The following is a 27,309-nucleotide window of genomic DNA, read 5'->3' as shown; positions in this document are numbered from 1 at the left end:
TGCAACAGACCATGTTCCTTTGGTTAATTAGCTACCTCGCCGTATAAGGCATTCGTTAATTAACGCAATGCACACCACTAACCAAATGACAAGCATTAGACTAAGATAGGCATCTGATCTCGTGGCATGATAATCCACAATCATCTATCTTCGTAGAGTATCGCGTCTTTAAAAAAATACTGTCAGCTGGCTCAACATATCACATCGAGCGTTTGCAATTGCGTATTGTTTAGAAGCTAGGCGATTTATTTATTCTCCGCAGTGAGTTTGTACCAGTACCTATCAACTGTGCTATGCAACTACCATCAAAACGAGGTCATGGGTGCCTGCCATCTTTGCGTGCTTGTAAAAATTTAGCACTGATTTTGATGTACAATTTGAGAGTTGCAATATTTTACTGAGGTACATTTATCTTCTTTTCCTAGGCAGACAGAAAATGGCTACATCAATTCCGATATTACCATTGCGAAGAAACCAAAAGAGCCTAGAATGAAATGATTCTATACAGCGAGAGAGATAGAGAGGATATTTTTATTAATTTATTTATTTATTTATTTATTTATTTATTTATTTATTTATTTACTTATTCAAGTACCCTAAGGGCCCATTAGGGGCATTACATAGGGGGGGGGGACATAAACAGAACACAATTTTTACAGCGAATGAATAATTGCAGGTTAATACAATGCTATAGTACATAAACTCGTAGAACGTAATAACAAGGCAAGCAATACAAGAGTAAACATCAGATAAAGCATAATTATTAATGGAAGTCACAGGGTTCCAAATAGGTTAGCATTAAATAGGTTAGCATTGTAGCAATCCTAGAAGGTAATTCATTCCATTCATTTATCGCTAAAGCTAAAGGCGATTTTTTGAATTTTTTCGTACGGGCGAAGATTGGGTTGACTTTGAAAGCATGGTCGGTGCAACTAGAAGTATGGGGTGGCGGTGAAATATGCGTTAGGGCAAATGATGAGTGATACAGGGTATGGCAAAAAGAAAAACAATCTGGAAAATTGCCTGCGCACAGCAAGCGGCAGCATATTCAGCTCTGGCTTTCAAAGATGAAGCGCTTTGGGCACTTGCTGAAAACATTGACTTTTTGAAAAAAACACCTATTTTTATTATTTATTTTTGGTAAAAACACATACTTCACCAAAATTTCGAGGGGGGGGGGGCCGGGCCCCCTCCCCTGGCTACGGGCCTGGTATGATGATATGATGAATCGAGCTGCTTTATTCTGAACGGCTTCCAGTAGATTAGTAAGGGTGATCTGGTGGGGATGCCGAATGAATGATGCATATTCCAGTGAAGGGCGCACAAAGAAATTGTATGCTTGAAGCCTGGTGTCCGTGTCGGCTAGATATAAACGTCGCTTCAGAAAGCCAAGTTTCTTCTCCGCTTTACAAGTAATGTGTTCTATGTGATCAGTCCATGTTAGTCTTGAATTGATAAGAACGCCGAGGTATTTAACCGTTGTAACTGAGTCTACTATTTTATCGTTTAGTACATAAGTATTAAATTGTGACTTAAAGACAGAATTGAGCGTCAAGTGTTTAGTGTTTTCTAGATTAATTTGCGTTTGCCATCTGCTGTACCGTTGTGTTAGCTTATAAAGGTCAGTTTGTAGAGCTATGACGTCGGTAGGACGTTAGGCATGAAAGGCATGCAGAATTAGGTTTGAGAACAGGATCCCTGCCATATTAATCAAATGCTTCGAAGGTGTGTTAGCCTCGGTACTCCTCGGAGTCGAGACCACCATTGGTTCAGGCTTAGCAAGCCACAGCACCGAGTCCGCCATCGCCTGCGTGCGTCCGTGTAGAGCACCGCTCCGCGCGCGCTCGGCTAGCAAAGGCGTCGAGCGGCGCAAGGCAAAATACACAGTCTTCGATATAAACAGCAAAAACAAACACTTTACTGCCTTTCGCGGCACCCCAGTACAAAGCACAACGCCCGCTCCCGCGACGCGGGGAAACAAAGGGCTTCCGCACGCGGACGGTATACAAAGAGCAACCGCAAGCACGTCGCAGCTGGAAATGGCCACTTTGACACGCCGCTCGGGAAAAGATTCTTCGCGGCTATGCTGCGCATTCTCACGATGACCACTGGGCCTGGTCGCGAGAGCTTGGGCAAATCTCCGTGTGCGTGGGCTTTCGGCGAGTACGGCTCAGCGTAGTACGACCACGCACGAGCACCAGGCACCGGTCTTTGGTTTAGCGTACGGAACTGGATCTAGCGTGCCAAGGCATCTTAGGCAGGCTGCCGTCCGACGATTCCCAGTGTGGTCGTCGGACAACAACAACAACAAAAAAAAGACCTCGTCACCGCGCGTCGTCTGAGGAGAGAGAGAGAGAGAGACAGTGATGTCATACTAAGTCAACGTTTTATCCCTAGATTGACCCCCGAAAATACCCTAGATTTCAAGAGAAGCCCCTAGATTCACTTTTGATTGTCGTTATAAAGGCCAATTTACCTTTAACATCGTCTAAGGGTAGTTCGCTCTCTGGCCCATTTCTTCTAAATCTTATTTTAAGTAAAAAGCAGCATATTAGCAGCCACTGAAGGTCTTTTTTATACATTTCTTGTGGAACACGTACGCGTAAAGGGGTGCCAGTTGCTACAGAGAGAGAGAGAAACAACTTTATTCACGGCTCAACGAGGTCGCTGAAGTTAGTTTGCCGGTGATTCAAAGGGCGTGGGTCTCACTCGTGTCGTCAACTGACTACCGCATTCATGCGGACGCGATTAATTGGGCCGAAACGGTCGTGGCTAGCTACTGGCCAGATGCTACAGTGAAAGCTTTGTCACGTTAACTTTGACAAATCTGTCTTACTTATTCAAGCCATAGATGTGGGCGTCCGTGTCGATTACAAGCCTGTAGCGCATTTCTTGTGCCTGTGGCTGGAAAGGTGGCGGTCATTTCTGTCTTTCCAGATTTGCAAGCAGCGTTGCATCATTTGCAGCATAATTGCAAGGGCCCACTTTTACAGGCTTATAGCAATCCTGTGTACTTTCGACCAGCATTTTATGAGGCCAAGTATAGTAAGTGCGCAGCACTTTAGAGACCCGGCTTTTCGACCACCGTCTCATGTCGCAAGGTCACGCAGAGGCCAATACAGTCAATACAGGTCTACAAGAAGGCAAAATATGCTCAAAACGAGTTCAATATATACTAACAAGATCTAAGACAGTATAAACTACCGAAATAAGCGATAATTGTCGCAACAGTTGGCCTAAAATCGCGAAAAACGCTTCTGAAGCATCTGGCTTATACCCGCGCCGTGCTAGAGAGGGCTCCACCGCCTCGCCCAGTGCGCTATTGCTAAGGGAACCGCTGCGTAGCCCGTGCTACGCACTTCCTCGGGTTTCACGGTAGTGGAGCTCCAGTAGTGAGCCTACACAAGAACGACGTCAGCGCACGATTTAGAGCGGGATTTTTTTGTCACTACTTCCGCTCTCATGAAAACGGCGCGACGAAGAGAGGGGACAAGAACGAAAACACACGAACAGCATTTTTGTCTTTGTTGCACCGTTTTCATAAAAATAAATCCGTGCCAACTGCACCTAACTGTCAGTCCTACTTTCTTTCTCTTACTGCTAAGCTCACACTACTCAGTGTTCTGGTCCAGAAGCTGTCATTTGACATGGAGAAGCGCTGCACAGTGAAGGCATGCGGCGAGCGTGAACTTGACACGTTTTCCTGCGCACTACAAGACAAAATTGCTCTTTTTTTCACAGAGCACCAATCAAGATGATACGCGCGTTCATGCAAAACACTCACGACGGCAAAGTTGCATACTCCCCCCCCCCTCATCCATGTGGGCATTATATGATAACATTGCGTTACAGAATCGCCTTCACACGGCCAAGCAGAACACCAACACTCTCATAAGCGAAAAACAGAAAATGGCGAGAATTATCGTTTTTGATAGCCTCATTACTGAATTATCGTTTTTGATAGCCTCACAATAGCGCCTCTCATTAGGCCGCGTAACGTAACGTTTCCAGAACCTTACAAAAATCCCTAGATTCAAAAAAAACAAAAAAACACAGACGCCAAATCCCTGAGAGAGGCAGAAAACTCCTATATATAGGGATAAATTCCTATGGTTGGCATCACTGGAGAGAGAGAGCCGTCCTTGCGCGCGTGCGTCTCGGTTCCTGTCAAATCTCCCGGCTGCGAGTAGTCCGAGATAGAGTCACTGGAAATTTTTCAGAGTATCGCATCTGTTTTCCGCGCGCCGCCGCCGACGCGATTGGCTTACTCGCATCACGTGACCTCTCGCCGCCATATCCCTTCCAAGCGCTTTGGGTGCAGGCGCGTTCAATGCAGAGCGTGGCCGGACATTTAGCAGTACCACGGTCCCCAGAAGTACTTCGTCACTTTTTTAAACGCGTCATGCAGACAGGGGCGTAAGCAGACATTTCTTTCGGGGGGGGGGGGGGGGCACGGGCCCGGTGTACCACCCCCTGGCTACGCCACTGCATGCAGATGCCAGAAGAGAGTAGCTCACCATCAATCGAACGTTACTGGTGAGCTACTCTGGGAATCTCGTTTGCCGTGTGGGAAAAATTAATGTCAAAGAGCGCCGTTCTACGTGGCTGCATAGTTGCCCTGGACGAATTCGCCCCCCTCGAATAACACTCCTTCCTGCAGTGAACTACACTAAATTTGCTGGAAAAGATCTTATGCGACAAGATACTTCACCTTATCGGTTCGCTATGGTCAGCGATATTGAAAACTACATACCTTTCTATTTGCTCGGCTGTTTATACCTCGATCTGTTGAACAGATTACGCATGCTATCCGAGTTATAAGCGTGTCACGCACGAGAGCAAAATCGAAGATTTATTAAAATAACTGTTTACTGGTATACCTTGAAGGCAATTGTGACATGATCTTTGGCATTGCACAAAACAGAAGCGTGGAACTCTGTTGATAAACTTGGTATAAGGCAACGTTATCAAGCGTATTTTTACATTTGTTGCAAAAAATGCTGCTAATGCTGCATTGCACCGAGTGTACACTTAAAATACTGTATAGTTGATGAGAAATGGTCACAGCAAAAAAAAATCACAGCATATCCACGGAGTGAATTATGATGAGTGGGCGAAGCTGCGGAGGTTCATCGGTAAACCGTGAATCTTCCGTGAATTCTGCCCAGTACATCATCACCGACGTGAGATCGGGCGCGTTTATACTAAAGGTTAGATGAGTTATGACGACTTGCAGCTCACTTTAATTTTACATGTACGCTGTGAATTTTCATTGTTTAGAAAACCATTGCTTTCGAAAAATCTGGCGTCTTTCGTTAAGCAGCTGGCGTCTTTTTGTTTTGCTTTAGAAACATCTGGCGTTCTTTCGTTTTGCTTTTACAAAACATCTGGCGTCTTTCGTTGGTTTATTTCATCAATCAACGGCGTTTTGAACAAAATTTTTATTGTTTAATCACGCACAGGAGAAATCTCACCAAGCACTACCTTGGAGGTAAACAATGGCTGCTAATGGGAATGAGAGACAGAAGTCGGCTTTTAGCTAACACTTACACTTCTACTTCTACTAACGTTTCCTACTGGAAACATGCCAATGGCTTCTAATGGTGAATGAGAGACAGAAGAATTCGGCTTTTAGTTAGCGCGCACGCTGCGAATTTTTTATTGTTCAACAACGCACAGGAAAAGTCTCCCACCGGCACCACCTTGGAGGTCAAAGCCTAAGACTTGTTACGGACTACGACTACTACTACTACTACTACTACGACGACTACGAGGGACGAACGGGTGCCCGCCTTAAGGAGCCTCGCCCCTAAAAAAGAACTGTTTGTCAGAACGCAGCAAAATATTTGCACATTCATTGCAACGTTGGGAATTTTAAGGAGACAAGAAAGAGGAAATGAAACAATTAAGTAGTGATGTCAATAATTTTTGATGGCCTATTTTCTACGTATCGTAAGATGCACCTTACCTACCACACGTCGATTCGCCCGTGCGTTCGGCTGCTGGCGTTCCGAATCAAGACGTCGCGCACAACTTCCACTTCCAATTACCGTACACACACAACATCTATTACACATGTCAACCAGTTGAACAGCAAGCACGGTGCGCAAATAAGGTATGCGTCAGCGATCAGAGGACGCAATGCTGAATGTTCTCGATGTTCGATAACGTTCTCGAGTGCAGTGAACCTGAACACCAACTGCAAAGCTAGCGCAAACAGTCAAGATTCACCAAATGTCGAAGTAAATGGCATCTCGCACGATGTCACTGCGCTAGTGCAACTATGTTTACAGATCCGGACCTAGCGAGCACGCCCGGGCGTGACACGAAACGAGACCGATGAAGCCATGAAGAGAGTTCGCGAGGACATGGCAACATTCGCCGTACGTTTCATTAGTTACACCGCTAACCGCGCAGTCGATTCATACCTGTCGATGACTCGAAATCACTTCTAATATCCTCTTGAAGAAACACACACGCATAATGCCGTTCTGCCGAGCGTAACACGGCACCGAGGCTAAAAGTTCGGTCACTTATCAACACACGCTAGCAACGCGCCGGACGATCTGGAAGGGACATGGCACCGTTGTCAGATGCAACGTTTATAGAACCAGGTAAGTTGCAAAACTCCCCGCGTCTGCCAAGCCGTCGCGCGGCGCCGGGGCAGCTTCCGGTTTGGTGGCGCTGGCGGAGCAGCAAGCTTCCGCTAGCAGACGAAAACGCGTAGTGTGCGTGGCAAGACGCCGAGCCAGCCGTTTAGAATGGGCTTCGTTGTTTACATCGCCGACTGTATATTATTGAGATTTTTTCGTTGCGCTGCCGCTGCAGCGTAAACCTGAGTAATATCTACCAACGTTAAGGCAAAGTCAGTAAAGCTATGGCTTTCTAGACTGCCCACGATAATTGATGTTTGATAGCATAACATACGTGTCTTTCCATTACTCTATAAGAAATTAACTATATGGCGCATTCTCGCAGCGTAATTGTTCAGCTAAAGTGGATGCTTGGGCGTGTTGGTACTTCCTTCTTTTCGTTTTAAACTGTGCAGTATTGCGCGGTGTTAACGAATAAATCTTTGTTGTAAGTCAGCGCTGTCGTTTGTGCATTTCTTTTTCTGGTTGTCCGTCTCTTTTGCGCTGTTTTCTTTCCGATAATTCTTCACTTTATATTTCTTGACGTCAGGCGTTTTCACTCTGCATCGCGGCTGTCGTTATTCGCTATTATTGAGCGGTAAAATCGCCGTACACCACATTTTCAGTCATGCTACAGAAAAAAAAATCTAGTAATTTTACGTACGCACGCAATGCAGTGAAACAATTTTTGAGATATGGCATGTATAGTGTGATGCGCACAAATGGCACGATTGCAGTCTCAAGCATTAAGCTTTTAAAAACAGCTCCAATTAAGTGTAAAATATTATTTACAGCACAATTTTTAGAATCACTCAAGTCAAGGCAAGTTCGAGAACATCGTTGGGACGCATCCTTCCACGAGGCTCCATTCCGCTGGCGATTCCAGCCTTAATTCTTAGCATAGACCGTGTGAGTGAAAGTCTTCAGGATGTCTTCCTCGTGAAGGTGCATATCATGCACACATACGTGATGTGTCGGTCAGTTTCATATCCTCACGAGGAATGGCGCGATCCCACGCCACTCGCTAGTCCGTTTCATGTTTCACTTTTTGAGCGCACATTTGAACAAGGACGAAAAGCGACGCGGACGCCAGCGCTGTACGTGTCCGCGTCGCTTTTCGTCTTTGTTCAATTGTGCGCTCAAAAATGAAACATGAATTACCATCATGCCTAAGCATACGCTCTTTCGCTGGTACGGATCACGCGGGGCACAAGTAGGGTTACCAACCGTCTCTGACTTCGCGGGACTGTCCCGACTTTTCATACAGCGTCCTGAGCCGTCCCTGGCGGGACAGCTATATGTCCGGGATTTATTCCGGACCATCCAGTTAAAAATTTTTATGTGATCCAACGCACACCCGACAACGCGCGTCACACTCCAGAACACGATGTTCTGACGAATAGCACGCACGAAGCAATGTTGCGGTGGCTAGCGGTGGATTCGAAGGTCTTTGACTACTTTGACTGAACTTCGGTGTGAAGCGCGACAACTTTGACGAGTACACTCTCCAGCAAGAGGAATTGTTGCGAGCAGCACGCAGCCAGCTGAAGTACAACTTCAAGAGGCCGAAACAAGAAAGAAACAATGGATTTGTCTGGAATATACCGCAATTAAGAAAACTGACTTCGCTTGCTCCCTATGTTAGTTTACCCCGCCTCCCTTCATTGAAGAGTTAGTGACCCTAGGCACAAAAGAAGCGTCGTGGTGCCTCGGATTTCCTGTTACCGCTCGTACAGCCAGGAACACAACATATCGGCATGGCGAAGACACCATCAAATCCGAAGCACAATAGGGCGCGGAAAGCGCAAAACTGTTCACGCAGAAGGCAGCCTCCACTGATTCTAACGCACCGCAACATTCATCGCTGGCTGAAGAGAGTGGAGTGAGTGACACCTGTTGCGACAGCAGCGCCACATCTGTCGCTGATGGCGGCAGCGCCGCGCAACATCGCTCAGTTTTGCAACTGACCTGGTTCTATAAACGTTGGTCAGATGGGAGGAGACGCGGCGCCCGGAGGCGCTTTGTCCCAGAGCTACAGTGTACTAGAAGGGGGCAGTGGAACGAACGAAGCGGCCGCGCCGCATCTCGGGTGATGCTCCGACGGGCGATAGTAGCGGCGGCGCTGTAGTCACTTTGTACTGAAGCTGTGGCTTCCTCCATGAGCTGTGGAGAGCGTCTGCATTTGGCGCGCGCGCGTGGCAGCCTACGAAAGAGTGTAATTGCGCGTTTTGAGCGCTTTTAATGCATTTCTGAGCTTTAATCGGTGTCTCAACGCCTGCTAGGTGCCATGGTGTACGAGTGAATATGCAGGGGTGCCGAAATTGCGCCGCGATATTCCCTGTTCTTGGAGCTTGTCGACCCCCAAAGAAGGCGACAATCGAATTTTGCGCACATGCACCTAGCTGCTCACTGATTGCAGTGCGGTTTGCAAGCAACATTTCGAGCCGCGCTACACTATAAGTGACTACGAACACTGACTACGAAGAAATAACAAACCAGCGACGAAAGCCTACAATTCTTCTGCCGGCAGTCTCCAATGCGCTCGACTGTTTCACGAGTAACCTGAGTACAAATAACTCTTATCACAATATTTATATTAGTGACAGCTGAGTTCTGCCAGTTTTGCTCTGTTTCTTTAATGCCGACAGGCTATCTTGTTTCAACAGCGTGCTTCCGTGGTTACTGTGGATCGGTTATGTGACCTCTGAGGGCTTAAAGTACCAGGGTGCCGAGCAAGGTAGCCGAGCCGAAGGCGCGCGTTCACCTCCGAGGCACAAACTTCATGCATCAGGGCTTATTTAAAGCATATTGAAATGCGCAGGTGTAAATATAGCCCGTCGGTTATTCCGCCTAAATTCACTACAACCAGTTCTCCTCTTCAATGGACAGCTTATATTGCACTTTTCCTGATCTTCTAAACGGTGCCATTACAAAAGCTTCTTTTTGGCAATGTTTTGTATTATAATTTCATTGCTTTATTTGTAAAGTGTCAAAAGGGAAGCCAGGAGGGGCGGTGGTGCTCTATGCTTTGCGATAATATGTTTTTATATAGCATATGTGCATATATATATTTACACGCACAAATACGGACAACAAAGTATCCCCTCCCCACCTGGCGCCTAGCAATAACAATATCCGTGCAACGCCCCTGAGGACGACCGTTATTTGTACCGGTCGAGTTACCTTTGAGTTCCAATACCTTTGAGCCCTCGTAATGTAGAAAAAGTCACATTTACACAGCACCTTTGTAAAGATACACACCGTACACGGTCGCCAACGCGCGGTAAATGTTCGGTGTGCTTTCGGCAGAATATCAGCACACAGCTTTCTGAGCACAGTTGAATTCCATTACAGCAGCTCAGTTACTCGGAATAAACTAGACGCCGAAGCACCACCAGAAGAAAGCATTAAGACAGAAGAAATTAGAATAAAGGCACGCGATTTGTTTCCTCTGTCTCTTTCTTCTGGCGATCGTTCAGGGTCTAGTTAATTGACGTAATTGTTCTAACTAGCCCAGCAATGAGTTCGGCTCAATTACACCGAGATCGTAAATCTTCACGGTCGGTGTCAGCCCGTTTTCATTTTTATATTTTGCGTACTTTCCAGCAGTCACTTCGGCTACAAGAATTGACTTGCAGTATCTCTCAAATATATGAAGCAAGCATCCATTAAAAGCTTTAGAGTTTCTTCCATCAAGGTTTACGACGACAAGTCCTACGCTTAATAATGAGAGACACGCAACGAAAGCCGCATCAGTGCCGATTAGCCGGGCGCCGCCGACGCACGCTCCCAGTTTCTAGCGCGCGGCGGTGCGCGCCTTCAGTACCGAGCGAGTGCAGCGCCGCCGCTACGGTCGACGCGGAAGGCATCAGGCGGCGAGGCGCGTTCACGCCACTCGACAGTTCTAGTACACTCTACCAGAGCCGCCGCCACCCAATGTTGCCCGCGTGCAGCCTACCTTTGCGCTACTCTGATTTTCCAGTGACTCTAGTAGGGTGGCTAGAATGGGGAGGTGTGAAAAGCGAGCCGTGTTTCCCTTGCCCGAAGGTGCCGCGTTGCGCGATCCCTCCGCTAGGTCGAGATATAGCGCGACAGTCGGAGGCGCTGCCTGCTCGCATGGGGGATGGGGGAGACGGCAGTGTAAGCCGCTTGCGGCCGAAGCTTGTCATCTTCGTTGGCGTGCACGTGCTTTTACGAGTTCCCTGTGTTAGTGTTCCTTGAAAGGAATGATGTGTACAAAAAAAAAAGAAGAAACTCAGCGACCATCTTAACGGATTCGCGCAAACGCACGGAGACAAAGAAGATATACACAAGGACCGTGTTTTGTGCCAGGCACTGCAATTCGGTGTGCAGAACACGTGCGGAAAAAGTGCCACTTTCCCGTGCGCCGGCACGCAGACAGATTAGCAGTTTGGAAGCGGACAATCCCAAAGGCCGACAGAGCGATACAGCGAGAATTCGGCCATCTGCGAAAAAACATTTTGACACAAGGTAAATGTACTGAACCTGTTCAAGTGCTGCAAAGGTTTTTGCGTGCGTCTGTGACAAGCACGGGCAAGTGATAAATGAAATAACCTGAACGTTTTATTTTCTTCTTGTTTTATTTTATTTATTATACTTTCATCGACTATAAAGAGCAACGCAGCGATGCTCACCTTGTGTATTTAATAGCGGGCTACGCAGTTACAAAGCGACGGTTCTGCTATCGGGCTGCACACACTGCAAAAATGCGTGCATCGTGCTAATAGAAAGCACTGCATGACAGCTGCAAAGTCAGATAACTAGCAAATGGGATATTTGAGGGCTGCTGTATCCATCAAAGTTACTATACAACTTGACACAGATATTATATGTAAAGCAGGCTGACACTAACTGTGTTCAGCACAGTGCGCTTGCATTCAAAGATAGTAGGCAGCTTGTTGCAGCTCTGTAAGGAGCGTGTTGCAGAAATTGGCTACGTCGAACATGTGAAGAATTCACAATATCAGTGGTCAAATTCTTTTGCATCACTATAGAGGGTTCATTTGTCTTTGAAGGGGCTCAACCAGGGATAAAGCGAGGACAAATTAAAAAAAAAATTGAATACATGCGCATCACCTACAAGAGTATCCACCAGTGCATTGCTCAGAAAATTATGCTAATTAAATTTTGTTGAAACGATGAAACTAATTGCTGTCTTAATTTCTATTCAACTTTGAGCATACTGGCTCCGTGACGGCGCGACCTCGAGTGTAATGCAAATTCAGCATTGAGTAAATGGCAAGGAACAAATGGACAAGGCAAGGCGCACTCTCGAGGTATATTTAGTAGTACGAGTAACTACAATGTATCAAAGGTTATCGCGTGATAATGTTAGAAAACGTCGTCAAAGATATAACGTTCCTGCAGGAAGAAGCTTTCTCTTTTACTCCGTAAATGTCTAGATAAATCTTATGAAGATGAAGATAATTTTGCCTTCATCAAACATGTAAACATTGGTTCATTCGAAATAACATTTCATCGAAGAATGGTTTGATTATGGAGGCTCGAATTATGCCTGGTTGTTGGCGGCCGAACGCTTCGCACTAATGCCGTGATCCTTGAGTGAGTAAAAATGTTTATGTTGATAAAGCTCTTTCACTGGCGAAAATCTAGCACCGACGCGAGTGAATGGTCGTTGGCAGGGGGCATTTCCCCCGCCTCCCTGGAGCCACACCAGCGTTCCCCCCCTCCACCATACGCGATGCAGCACGGGTTTGCACCCCCGAAGACAAAATCCTGCCGACGGCCATGCGCGAGTGCATTACAACAGCGCAAGCTGGCAGCGCCTCCGACTACAGCGCCACCGCTGCGGGATCGCGAATGGGGGCCAACTTAGAGCGGCCGGTTTTCACACCTCCCAATTCTAGCCACCCTAACTCTAGTCCGAGAAAGCGCGCAGCGCCACCACGACAACCGGCGCATGGCGAAGGGTGGCGCCTGGTGGCGCCACTTGCCGTCGCAGGTGAACGGGAGAGGGAAGGGATCAACGGAAACGGCGAAACGCTCGCGCAGAGGCTTCGGGAGCACCTCAGATCTGCACAATGGCCGGCAGCAGTGACACTCCCAGGACCGTAGACATGCATGGTAAAGCAATATGCGAAGAAATTTTCACGTATCTTATTTTGGCTCTCAGTCTTTAAAGAATCGCGATGGCGTAATTTCTGTTCCTCATATGGTGGTTCGTGATGCATAGATAAACTTACTCTTCACTGTTCAGTTCTATGTCATACTTCTATGACTTTATTATTTTGCGTCATCAGGGCCATCTACCACGAATTACTCGCCACAGTGATCCTACTGCGCGATATCTTTTGTTTAACGAAATAAAATACTCTTTTTCCTATTTCTGCACAGCTGCTGAGCTGGTCTGGGCGGGTCCCATTGCCACCACCATTGGAAACGCCGTTGGTGACCTAGGAGAGGCATTCGAGAAGTTTGCCCACGGTTACTGGACCGAATGTCGTTCGCACTGGACTTACAGTAAAAGATTTTTTTTCGCAACGAGAAGTTACTGAACTTTTTTTAAAATTTAGAATCGATATAGTTAGGAACAGATGAATTAGTAGTTATATAACGATGTATGGGCATGTGTACATTGTCATCCTTTCTCCCGGGACATGTTTTCAGCGGCGAACAACGGTTATAAAATTATAGTCCGTCGTAAGACGCGCCATCTTGTGTCGAAACTTACTTTATTGTTATCGCTGATTCTACAACGAGGTACTGTTATCTCATATGGGCTGGTATAACGCAAGGCTATCCCGTTTGTTCTCCAATGTCATCCTGAGAAGTCATCGAGAATTCAAGCAATCAAGGCATTGCTCAAATTCCTAAGGGCAACAGACTTACACGAGCGGCTGTAGACTCTTAATGATGCCGCATACCGCACAAGACTGCCGCTCTGCGCTGTGAAGTTATGTGTGTGCGTGTGTGTTCCCCTCTCTTTCTCTCTTTCTTTACTCTTCTTTCAATCTCGCCCATTCCTTCCCCCTGTGCAGGGTAGCATACCGGTTATGCCAAACTGGTTAACATCCCTCTCCTTCCTCTCTCTCGTTTTCCTTCCTTCCTTCCTCTGAGATCGGCTCGAATCTTTGTGGTCACGGCCACTGTGTTAGGCCATAGCCTCCGAGATTTCGCGCCGGCGGCTCCTCTCCTGCCGTCCCAATCGCACAAAGAGAGTGTTTTGCAGAGGTGCGCGTGGCCTGTTCCTCCTCCGCACCGCGGCGCTCGCCACTGAGGGTCGGAAAGGCTGCCGCGCTGTCGGCGCGGCTTGTGTGAGGCGAAGAAAAAGGGGTTTTGCGCTTTTATATAACCTCCTACCGATTTGTAAATGTCAGGTCAATGTGTACGAGAGGCAAAGTGCATGCTGTGTCCTATTTTTTTCTCAACTGCGCTTTTTACTTATTTTTTTTTTGCTATAAATATGCGCCTCCTATATTAGAGCACTTAGAAGTGCGATGCCTCTGCAAGAGGACCGTGTGTGCTGGAAACGCACTACGAAGTTTGCGGGCTCCATTGTATGGGGGTGCTGGCGAAGGAGATCAAGAAAGTGAACGATTATTGGGCCATGGCCGCGATGACGCTCGCGCTCGCCCTGCTGCTGAAGACAGATCAGTCGCAGCCTGGCCTTTGTAAAGTAAATATGTTTTCTTGTCGCCTCCGTGTTCTCTCTGAGGGCTCCGGCGAACTACTGGCCCTGATCCCACAATGGATATGTTCATCATTTTGTAAGCTCAATTTAAGGCCGGCGACGAAAGCAGCCCGTTTCGAAGCAGTATCGCAAAAAGCAGTTATCCGTGCTTGTTTCGTTTGTGCATTTGCCCTTCGGTGTAACATTCTTTGTCTCAAGATACAGCAAAATGAAAACACAAGTACAGGTGCGCTCAAATTTCCATGTGGCCATTCGACTGGCTGTGCCATGTTGTCGGGGGAATCCATATCCTTACACCGCCGCTGGACGCCATCGCCGCGTTGCGCAACAGCTGCGCAACCTTCGATGAAAGGAGCAACGCGCAACTGTTGCTATGGGCAGCTGTGCCATCACGTGATTGCTGAGAGGGAGAGAGAGGCCACAGCTGTCACCATGCCAGGGCACGGATGGACGATCACCGCGAGTGAAACATTAGAGTCTTTTAGCAAGTTACGGAAATACGGCACGCAAATACGGTAAGGCAGTACGGTAGCGTTCCACCTTTCCCGCTGGCTGTGCTTTGGCCGCTCAACGACCGGGAAAGGAGGAGCCGTACCGTACTGCCTTACCGTATTTGCGTACCGTATTTCCGTAACTTGCTAAAAGATTCTATTAGGGAGTTTTAGCTTGTAACGCATACTCCTTTACGTTACCGTTACCGGATTACGTTTACCGTTTTACCGGAACTCGAGTTTTAGTAAAGTTTTTTAGCTGCCCAAACGTAAACCTTTACGTACGTACGTAGACCTTTACGTTTGCGCAAACCACTGAATGGTGATGATAACTGCATTTAAACTGCATTTAAACTACATTTAATTTAAATAATATTGAATTACGCTGCGGCAAAATCATAAGAGAGGTTTTTATAGTGGGCAGTATCCCGGTAGGGGTGAAGCAATACCGGGTTACCGGGCGATGGTGTCGACATCTTGTGACGCTTCGTGCAACCACAATCATGGACACGTTTGTTTTCGCTCAGTGTTCTTGAGGGGGAAAATGATTAAGAAGGCAACACATTCGTAATTATGCCGCTGCAAGGCATTTACAATGAAAGTAGAACGCCCGAGGTTTCTGCAATTAACGATTTTGTGCTTGCCTGGTACACCATGGCTCCGCTAGATGGCGCCACCTATCCAGCCTGTCAGCGTATTTAGGCCTCTCACGTTTGCGGATTTGGTATTCTAGGTCGCTCTAGCCTCGGTAATCCGGCTGAAATAAGCTGATCGTAAGTGGCACTCGCACTTCGGCTAATTTTGACTCGGCGGCTAGAGTCTCCGCGAAGCGGATATCGCGAGTAGCCACGAACGAAAAAGCCTATGCGGCGAGTAGTTTACGTTCCGTAAAGGTTCGCGCATGTGCATATTCCATTCGGTATCCGGTAACACGGTAACGTAAGGAAGTATACGTACAAGCTAAAACTTCCTATTAAACGTATTCGCTTTAATACTACCAGAGACGAATTGATGCGTCCTTACAATTATCTATATCAGGAAAATCGAGCAGTCGCAATGCTTTCCGCCGTAAATATGGCCAAAATAAATGCAATAACAGAAAAAATTACTTGCCTTCAGTGGACCAAGGGCTTCAAGCCTTCACCTGACGCCATCGTCATCGACGGAGATTGGGACGGGACAGGGGTTAATCCCCTCTTTCCCCCGCCTAGCCCGGACTTTAATTAAAGTTCATTCATTCATTCATTCATTCATTCATTCATTCATTCATTCATTCATTCATTCATTCAGTGCATTCAGCAGATCCAGCCGCTGATCCTCCCTTGTACGCGAAAAAGTGCCAACGTGCACGTTGCTATGCCGTGCGCTCTGCTTTCTGCCGCTTTATCCGCTGCCGCCGGATGGATGGATGGATGGATGCTATGAGCGTCCCCTTTATAACGGGGCGGTGACATGTCTGCCACCAGGCTCGAAGGATAAAAAAAGAAAAAAAAAGAAAAAAAAACTCCTTGTTTCATGTTGTCCTAATGCCTTATCTACATTGATTAAATCTATGTTATTATAACAAAAAATATAAATTCACAGTCCATCTCTCTGCCTCTTAAGGCAGAATAACCTTTTTTCCCCCAATTATTTATTTTTGTACTTTATCTCTACTTTTCTGCCACCAATACTCTAACCGTCTCTTACTTATTTCTATCGCGGGCGTGTTCAGCTTTCCATTGTTGTCCCTAAAACCCAAGGCTTCATGTAGACTCGTGTCCACACGTATAACTGGGTGAATATCGCCACATTCAATCAGTACATGTTCCATCGTTTCCTTAGTTCCCCCGCAGCATGTACATAGTTCTTCTTCGTTACTGAATCTCGCTTTATAACTACGCGTTCTCAGGCAGCCCGACCTTGCTTCAAACAGTAAAGCGCTTCCCCTTGAATTATCATAAAACCTTTCCCTCCTTATTTCGTTTTTTCCTTTTCGGTAGTTACTCAGAGCCGGCTTCTTTTCCATCGCTGTCCTCCAATAAGTCTTCTCCGCCTCTCTGACCTTCCGCTTAATGCTCCTTGTTGCCATATCGCCCGCACTGCCAGCCGTATATTTACTGGTGAGCCTCATAGTTCTTTTTCTCCACTGCGTGTCAACGCTTTTTCTATACAAATACCTGAAAACCTTCTCTGCCCATCTACTCTTCTTCATTTTCCTCAGCCTCTCTTCGAATCTCATTTTGCTCTGCGCTTCCCTCACTTCAAAGCCTGTCCATCCCATATCACCCTTCACCGCCTCATTTGTCGTCTTCCCGTGAGCGCCCAAGGCGAGGCGGCCCACCGTCCTTTGATTTACATCCATTCCTGATTGCACCTCTGACTTCATGCACACCACTGAGTTCCCAAATGTAAGCCCCGGAACCATCACACCCTTCCACAGCCCTCGAAGCACCTCGTACCTATTGTATCCCCATAAAGCTCTGTGCTTCATAATTGCAGCATTCCTCTTTCCCTTTGCTACCGATGCTTTCTCTTGTACCTCCATATATCTATCCCCCTCATTTACCCATACTCCGAGGTACTTGTACTCGCTTACCCTCGGTATTTTTTGGCCCTGTATTAAGACCGTATGGTCTCCGTGATCATTGAATATCATCAATCCACATTTTGTTGCACTAAATCCTAGTCCTAGGGCCTCACACTCCCTTCCGCATATATCTGCCAGTCGCTGTATATCATCTTGACTGTCCGCAAATAAGACAATATCATCAGCATAAAATAGACCTGGAAGCTTCTGCTCAACCATCGCTCCGACCTGTTTGTGTGACAAATTAAATCCAATGTTGCTACCTTCTAGCGCTTTTTCCATCCTCGCCATGTACAGCATGAATAACAGCGGGGACAAAGGGCATCCCTGTCTCAGCCCCTTGCTAATTTCAACGCTGTCCTTGCTACTTATTCCTTCCCATTCTATACAAACTGTATTTTCTCGGTATATTTCTCTCAAAAGCTGTACACAGTCGTCACCTATGCCCACTTCCTTCAATATATCCCACAAAATTTCCTGATTAACGTTGTCATACGCCCCGATGATATCTAGATAAGCTACGTATAAGGGCCTGTTTTCTATTTTAGATATTTCTATACACTGGGTAAGAACAAACAGATTATCGCCTAACCGCCTGTCGATTCGAAATCCATTCTGAAGTTCTCCCAAAATATCATTTTGTTCTACCCACGCTTCTATTTTTAATTTTACTGCCTGCATCGCCAACCTGTATAGCACCGATGTAATTGTTAGGGGTCTATAAGAGCGAATGTTATCTTTTTCTCCCTTGCCTTTATAGATTAGGTTCATTCTACTTTTTCGCCAACTGTCTGGTATTTCCCTCTCCTGTAAGCACTTTTCTACGGCTTTCAGCAGTGCTTCTTTAGTGTTATGTCCGAGTTCGTTAATGAGGCTGACGGGAACCCCATCTAAGCCCGGAGTAGTGCGCTTAGGAATTTTTCCTTCGGCCTTCTTCCAATTGAAATTCTCTAGTACTACATCTTCGTCGGTTGCTCTCCTTTGCGTACTTTTACTCACCGGGGGAATCCCCTGGGGGACCTTTTTAAACGAATCGGCTGTTATCTTTCGAATGTAACCTAGCGCTTCATATCCTTCGAATTTATTTCCTCCTTCATCTACCATATGTTGTTGCATTGTGACAGACTTCCTACCCAGCGCTTTTAGGTGGCTCCAAAATATCCTAGGCGCGGCCTTCTTCTTTTCGCGAATCTCTGTCATCCAGCGTTCACTTTCACCTTTAATTTTTGCCTCGACTAATTTCTGCACAATGGATTTTTGCTCTAAATATATTTCCCATATTTGGTTAACTTCGTCCTGTGGCCGCTTCTCCTTTTTTGCCTGTCTGTGCTCCCGTGATGCCTGACGTCGCATCTCGATCGCTTCCCGGATTTCTTTGTTCCACCAACTTTTTGGCTTTTTCTTTCCCTTCCAACAAATAGTTTTCTTCTCTATTTCCATTTCTTTCGTGATTACATGTAGCAGCTCACTATACTTCCAGTCTTTGCCTGGTAGTTCGTCTACTTTTTCCTCGACTCTTGCGGCTATATTTGTTATTTGTTTGTCATTTAGATACGAGCTGCCAAACTTTAATTCTATGTTCTTATTTTCAGTTTTATATCCCATTTGTAATATTATGCGTTTATGATCACTACCCAAGCTGTTAATGCCTTCTTCGTCTATTCTCATGTCTCTAAGTTTGTCATATATTCCTTCTGTCATGAGACCGAGTTCAATGACCGAGATCAATGCTCGATTGCCTGTTTCCGACTTCCCACGTGATCTGCCCCTCACACTTAGGCCCCACGTTAACTATCTCAAGACTATGTTGCTCGCAGAGATCTAGCAATAACTTGCCATTGTTGTCTGAATATCCGTCAAGGTCATGAATGTGAGCGTTCATGTCCCCTAGAAGGATTATTTCGGCATCATGACCAAATTCTTTAATATCGGTGCTTATGCATTTCACTATCTCCAGATCCTTTTCTCTGCAGTTATTCCCCGTCCACAAGTAAGCTACACCTAGCCACGTTTTCTTTCCACCTACTGTGCCCGAAACCCATATGTGCTCTGAACACGTTTGTTTCACTCTCTCCCATTTTGTTCTGCTATGAATTAGCATTCCAACCCCCCCACCTCTCCTTTCTGATGTGATCCTGTTACATCCTTCCCAAACATAATTTTCAATATGTGGTGGCTCTTCCAAGTCTCTAAGGTGTGTTTCTGTAACCGCATAAACACCTATCTGTTCCTTGTTTAACTGTCTCTCAATCTCTAACCATTTTGCCTTTTTTCTGCCACCCTGCATGTTAATGTAACTAATTGCAACACGCGCCTTCTCCCTTCTTTTACCTTTTCTCTGTTTTTTCGCTATACTACCTGTCAAAGAGTCCCCCTGGTTGTTTTCCTCATTACAAGCTACCTTGGGCACCGAAGGGCCCGCGTGCCCCCCAAAAAAGCTACTGCGCGTCCTGCAAGACGCCAACCCACCTCATGGCCAAGCCTCCTATCGAAGTGTATTCCGTCTCTTCGAAAACCACCCCACCTGTGCACCTCTGTTTATTTCCACTACCTCGATGCCTTTCTCTCGACTAATTCGCCATATCTCTTTGTTTGCGACGACAACCGCTCTTTGCAAGCTGATATTTCGCACTGGTACTTCCGGTATTGTGCATACCACTATCTGCACCTGAGGGGAAATGGCGCGCATGTCATCGACCCCTTTCGCCAATGTGGTCGCTAGTTCGGCTGATTCTTTACTCAAGACGTCGTTTAGACCTCCCGCGATTATCACGAGGTTACGTCCATTAGACTTAGTTGCGAGTTCTGCGCTAGCTTGTCTCATCACTGATCCCAGCCTATGTCCAGGGAACTTCCCTATTAAAACTCGTTTGTCGCCTCTCACCCTTTCCTCGATTGCTTCTGCGCATGTAGCTAAATTCGAGTCCCCGGCGATTATCACGTGATCCGACTTTTCTGCTGGACTCTCCCGCACCTGGCCACTGCCCCGGTTACTAGCGCGTGCTACTGCTGTTGTTTTGTCCCCTCCCGTTCCCAAGACTACTTCGCGGAAAGTGGGTCCTGTGACCCTTGCACCTGTCTTTTCCAAACCTGTTTCCCCCTTCGCGCCTACCACTGTCGGGGTCGATGCCCCATTGTTGCCGCTGTCGCTTGCTGCCTTTGCTGGCATGGCTACCTTTGCTAATCCCTCCTCGGCTGACTTAAGCCTTTCCGCCATAGCCATCGTTTTTTCCCGCTCTGTCGCTACCGCTTTCTCCAGCTCGGAGATTCTCACCATGAGCTCATTCTGGGCGGCCATCATTATTTCCATTTTCGCCTCTAACTCGCATTGCTTACACTTGGCGTCAGCTGTCTCTGTCGTCTCATCCTCACAAACCTCTATTTTCCGCCCCATTCCGCATCCTGAACACTTTACGGTCTTTTTGACCATGGCTATAGATCGTTCACACGGTGGATTAGATACACTTAAAGCCAAATGATATCACAAAACTCCGCAAGTACGTTACACGTCGAAGCACCTGTGCACCTTTCAGCCACGTGGTGGCCGAACAAACAAATATTAAAAAAAAAAAACACCCGAGGCGACTGTCACACCACTTTGTACCAACAGTACAAAGTTGTAAACTCTATTAAGCTGCAATCTAGTGGATTAACTAAAAAAACAAGCTCGAATCATGCAAAAAAAAAAAAAACACTTATCTGACGCTGTCATTCCGGAGCCCACGAAAAACACGTCCGTCCTCTAATCCTCACTAAATGCGCCCTCTCGCGGTAGCTGGGTGCGTGAGGCGCCGTACATTTTTTTGCTGGGGAGCGCGGCGATTGGCACGCTGGAGAGAAACCCGCCGGAGCGCAATCTCGGAGGCCATGGTTAGGCAAGCATCATCATCATCATCATCATCATCATCATCATCATCATCAGCCTGTCTACGCCCACTGCAGGGCAAAGGCCTCTCCCATGTTCCGCCAACCAACCCGGTCCTGTGCTTTCTGCTGCCACGTAATACCTGCAAACTTCTTAATCTCATCTACCCACCTGATTTTCTGTCTCCCCCTCACGCGTTTGCCATCTCTTGGAATCCAGTCAGTTACCCTTAATGACCACCGGTTATCCTGCCGACGTGCTACGTGCCCGGCCCATATCCATTTCTTCTTCTTGATTTCAACTATGATGTCATTAACCCCCGTTTGTTCCCTGACCCACTCTGCTCCCTTGCTGTCTCTTAAGGTTACACCTATCATTTTCCTTTCCATTGCTCGCTGCGTCGTCCTCAATTTAAGTTGAACCCTCTTTGTAAGTCTCCAGGTTTCTGCTCCGTAGGTAAGTACCGGTAAGATGCAGCTGTTATATACCTTCCTCTTGAGGGATAGTGGTAGATTACCATTCATGATTTGATAATGCTTGCCGAATGAGCCCCAACCCATCCTTATTCTTCTAGTTATTTCACTCTCATGGTTCGGCTCCGCGGTTACTACCTGTCCTAAGTAGGCGTACTCCTTTACAACTTCCAGTGTCTCGCCACCTATCGCAAAGCGCTGTTCTCTACCAAGATTGTTCCACATTACTTTAGTTTTATGCATATTAATTTTCAGACCTACTCTTCTACTTTCCGTATCCAGTTCAGTAATCATGAGCTGCAATTCGTCTCCCGCGTTACTCATCAATGCAATGTCATCAGCGAATCGTAGGTTACTGAGATACTCTCCATTAACTCTTATCCCTAGCTCTTCCCAATCTAGGGCCCTGAAAACCTCCTGTAAACACGCGGTGAATAACATTGGAGAGATCGTGTCTCCCTGCCGTTCGCCCTTCTTTATTGGGATTCTGTCGCTTTCTTTATGGAGGACTATAGTGGCTGTGGATCCGCTGTAGATTTCTTCCATTATGTTTATATAGGCTTCGTCGATGCCTTGATTCCGCAGTGCCTGCATGACTGCTGATGTCTCCACCGAATCAAATGCCTTCTCGTAATCTATGAAGGCTATGTATAGGGGTTGGTTGTATTCCGCGCATTTCTCTATCACCTGATTGATAGTATGAATATGGTCTATTGTTGAGAATCCTGTACGAAATCCTGCCTGGTCCCTTGGTTGGTTGAACTCCAATGTCGTATTAATTCTGTTAGCAATTACTTTTGTAAATAGCTTGTAGACAACCGACAGTTAGCTTATGGGCCTGTAATTTTTCAGGTCTTTGACGTCCCCTTTCTTATGGATCAAGATGATGTTGGCATTCTTCCAAGATTCTGGTATCCTCCCCGTCGAGAGGCACTTCGTATGCAGGGTGGCCAGTTTCTCTAACATAATCTCTCCACCGTCTTTCAACAGGTCTGATGTTACCTGATCCTCATCAGCTGCTTTGCCTCTTTGCATTCCCTTTAGGGCTTTCTTTACTTCTCCTGTCAATACTGGTGGGATGTCAAATTCCTCTGTGCTATTACTCCTTCTTACGTTATCATCCTGAATGGCTCGGCTGCTGTACAGATCTCTGTAGAACTCTTCCGCTACCTCAACTATTCTATCCATATTGTTTGTGACCTTGCCTTCCTTATCCCTTAATGCATACATCTGATTTTTGCCTATGCACAGTTTTGTCTTCATAGCTTTGAGGCTTCTTCCGTTTTTTAGAGCATGCTCAATTTTCTCCATATTATACTTTCTTATGTCGGCTACTTTACGCCTATTGATTAACTTCGAAAGCTCCGCCAGCTCTATTTTGTCTGTTGCATTTGAGGCTTTCATAGCTTGACGTTTCTTAATGAGGTTTTTCGTCTCTTGGGATAGCTTACCAGTGTCCTGTCTAACAACTGTACCCCCGACTTCCACTGCACACTCCTTGATGATACTAGTCAGATTAACCTTCATTGCGTCAACGCTAAGGTCGGTTTCCTCGGTTAAAGCCGCGTACCTACTCTGAAGTGAAACTCTGAATTTCTCAACTTTCCCTCTGTGTTAGGCAATGTTAGGCAAGATGTTAGGCAAGCACAGTGGCCTAAATACACTGGCACTTGTTGGAGGCCGCTCTGTTTGTACTTGTTCGTGGACCTCGTTTCATCTTATGCAATAAGATCCACGAAGGCGTACAGACTGCTTATGTAACATGTGTGGCGGTTTTAACAGCAGACGCGCTGGCCGCGGGCCGCGTTCTATGTGCTCCTCAACGCGTCTGTGCGTCAAACACAACTAAGTGCGCCTCACCAGCAAAATGAAATATGTCGATGCCCGCTCTATACCATGGCATACTGGGTGTCGGGCACATTATCAGGGGCTCAGATTGTTGTTTGTACGCATACTTTTGGCATGCGCTGCAAGAACAAATCATTGATTCAATGTTACTGTCCAGTCCAGGCCAAAACATGAGTGCGCGCGCTCTTGCTTTGCACTTGTTTATTCCCAGATGACCGGCGTGTACTTTCCTTAGCATTTCAGCCCGCATCGACTTAGGTATGACGATTTTGCACCCTTTAAGCAGTATCCCGTCGATGACTGACAGCTCAGACTCAAACGGACGTAATTCTCCTTCCACGGTTGTTCCGCGCGATAGCTGGTGCATAACTTTGTTTAGATAGCGATCCGATAATATCTCGTCTTGACGGCGACGTTTTGCCGATGGGGTTATCAGGCACGAAGCGACAGAGGCTGCATGAACCTCCACATCCTCCGCAGTTTCCGAGTTAGGAGATAGCACGGGCGCACGGGAGAGCATGTCAGCCAAGAGCAGATCTTTGCCTGGAACGTACTGCAAGTCATAGTCGCACCTCAAGAGACGCACAAAGAAACGCTGTAGTCTGGGCGGAATTTCTCCGATGTTCTTTTTTGCGATTGCCAACAAAGGTCGGATGGTCGCTTTCCTTACTTTGTCGCGTTCACTCCGGTACGAGGCATCAACTTGCATGCGCTCGTTCGCCCAGGCAGCATTTTGTTGCGCCGCTACTTCAGCTGCTTTGCACATGTTCTCGGCCTTCTGAAGGGTCAAGGTTTTGTCTTGCAGCATCTTTTCTCTGACAGATTTGTTATTTGTCCCAAAGACAATTTGGTCCCTGATCAGAGACTCTTCCAGGGACCCAAAATTGCAAAGTTTGGCTTGCGTCCTTAGATCACGCACAAAACGCTCGAATGGTTCCCCTTCATCTTGAACTCGCATAGGGAAGACATGGCGTTCATACACTTCATTGCCTTGTTCAATGCAATATTCGTCAAACTTCTTCACTAGCGTTTGATAGTCATCTTTGAGCTCACCTTCGGCGAAGGTGAAGTTGTTGTAAACCTCAAGTGCTTCATCCCCCGCAGCGCTCAAGAGTACGGCCGCCTTTACTGCTTCTGTCTTGGGATTGTCTGCTGAGGTAGCCGTTAGGAAAAGGTCCAGTCGTTGCTTGAAGAGCTCCCAGTTCTTTCTGACGTTGCCAGTCAACTGTAGTGGCGAAGGTAGCTTTAAGCCATCCATGTTGGGCTGCCGCCCAACATGGATGGCTTAAAGCTACCAACGCCTGCAGTACGATGCGAACTTTCGTCAAGTGCCATAACTTCTCTTCATGTCTCTCTGTTGTGGAGTGCGCGTTTCATTCCTTTTCTTTTGTTTGTTACTGAAAGGAAAGGAGATGTAACATGTGTGGTGGTTTTAACAGCAGACGCGCTGGCCGCGGGTCGCGTTCTATGTGCTCCTCAACGCGTCTGTGTGCACGGCACCCTCACGTGCGGAGCTATATAAGAAAGCCTAATAAAGGGAACAGCGTTGTTCGTTACCCAACCACACGGTGTGTCGTTTGATTCAGACGCTTGCGTAGACGCTTATGTTGCAGCTTATGCACAAATAGGGCGAAAAAAAACTTTTTCATCTCCTTTTTTTGTTTGTTATCATAGCTCATATAATTAATAATGATAACTATAGAAAAGCGTAATGCACAGAGTATAATCGTTTAATGAAAGTACACGTAGACTGCGGCAATAATAAATATACTCAACAGCAGATGATAACATACAAGAAAAATACTACCGAAACGCACCTAGCCCTTTGAGTGTTTTTGCCGTACATGTACGGCGGTGGTTCCCGCCCCGCAGTGAGTTTGCTGTACGGGTAAGTTTGCGACCCTCCGCTTGAAATTTCCCGCCGTAATGACGATGCATGCTCACTGGGAGGCGCTGCCACCTCCTAGGACAAGAAGTGCTGGAAATGATTGTGCTACCTTCTTGTGGAGATAGACTGATTTCTAGCGTTAGCACTTCGCGCGGTCAGCGGCAGTGCCGATGGGCAACGTCCTTTCGTGGTTTCGGTGTCGCCGCGTGATCGTAACGGAGGCGCGCGAAACTTGATTTCAATCTTTATCCGCACTCCCTCGCAGGGGCGGAGGAAGATGACTTCCATCTTTACTGGCACCGCTCTTAGCTTGTTTATCACATATACTCACGAGGTATTCTCGTTCTCCCCGATTACCGACTTTAGTCAGCCCAAGGCAGCCACACGCAGAGAAGACGCTGTTTGTCTACCAGCACAACTTGTCGCTCCTAGAAGAGAACGGGGACACGTGTCATGTGTGCAGACGGCGATAAGGCGCTGTGCGTAGACCCGTGTTTCATGGAATACCACGCTCTGAAATACTACTGAACGTTTTGCAGTTCTGAGTAATGCTGAGACCAAAAAAATGTTCCTCATTTTTTGAATCAATTCTCCCGACTTTACACATTTCGTACATTCAAAAACCACAATAAATAATTTGACCATCTGGGAAAGTTTTTCTCAAAAAAGTTCATCACACAAAGGGCTTATTATATGTGCAACATGGCGAGAAATGTTGCGTATGGTCAAGTTCCGTGGCAATATTGGAAGACAAGCCGTTAGATCCACTAATCGTGCTAGCCAATATGACAAACCTCAGGTGGCTGTCTCATAGCAATGATCTTGGATAGCACATTACCACGATGAAAAGCTCACGACTGCGCTTCAGAAACACCAACACAGCAACTTCACGCTCTCAAACGAGTTGCTGGCGGGGGCTGGGACAACCACCTAAACTTTATTCTCGCATTGCAAAAGGAGAACGGCATACGTGCCTCATTAGACGCTGACCTTGAAAGCTGTGGTGTGCAGCAAAATATGCCACGCGAGCTTTGTAAGTTTATAAAAATCACATGAAAATCAGGGCTCTAGCCGGAATTGAACCCATGTATTCTGCGTGGCAGTCGAGTGCTCCAACACAAAATTGTGAACAGTAGCGCAAAAAATTCACACAGACGACGACAGAGCAAGACGGGACACAGCGCTAAATAACAACTCAGTGTTTATTGCAGGTGATTGTGCGCGTTGTGGTTGCAAGCCACTATTCAACAGAGCGCAGTCATTAGCTAGAAATTCGGATCAACTCGAAAACATATTGAGCGCTTACAAACAGGGACGTAAGGGAGACGAAAACACAATGCGCTAGCGCATTGTGTTTTCGTCTCCCTTGTGTTTTCGTTATGAAGCGGCAGAAATAAAACATAGAGACGCGGTAAGTTGCCCTTCAATCCGTCTATCAGAAAAGGAAATGCTATTTTTGTCGCGTCAGCCGCTTGTGTGATATGCTTGGTTGATTGCCTTGTGTGTTCCTTCGCCCCCCCCTCGCCCCTTTTTCTTCTCCTTTCGCGCGGTGTCATGTGCATATATATGCAATCACCTGCAATAAACACTGAGTTGTTAGTTAGCGCTGTGTCCCGTCTTGCTCTGTCGTCGTCTGTGTGAATTTTTTGCGCTACTGTTCACAATTATGCAATACCAACTAGCCCACCAGTCTGTCCTTTTAAACTCCAACACAAAAGAACGCCAGCGCTTGAAACCACCTTGAAATTCGTCATGTTGCGCAAAAAGTAATAGTAAACGGCGTGACACCATGTTTCAAGCGTCACACCATGTGAATTGCATAAAGATTAGATGGCTGAAACCTGCCATCCCATTACCAAGGGCTGAGCTAT

The 27,309-nt window shown here is 46.7% G+C and overlaps 1 protein-coding gene across 1 annotated transcript in view; it reads right to left on the bottom strand.

Moving 5' to 3' along the window:
- The window catches only part of LOC119381857 (NSFL1 cofactor p47), a 62,629-nt gene that overhangs the window by 33,885 nt on the left and 1,435 nt on the right, over window positions 1-27,309 (bottom strand). The gene's annotated exons all lie outside the window — the stretch shown is intronic.

The sequence above is a fragment of the Rhipicephalus sanguineus genome, chromosome 2 (assembly GCF_013339695.2).
Source record: "Rhipicephalus sanguineus isolate Rsan-2018 chromosome 2, BIME_Rsan_1.4, whole genome shotgun sequence".
NCBI classification, from domain to species: domain Eukaryota; kingdom Metazoa; phylum Arthropoda; class Arachnida; order Ixodida; family Ixodidae; genus Rhipicephalus; species Rhipicephalus sanguineus.
Note: the sequence above shows the minus strand (reverse complement) of the source record. Positions and strands in the feature narration are given on the sequence as shown.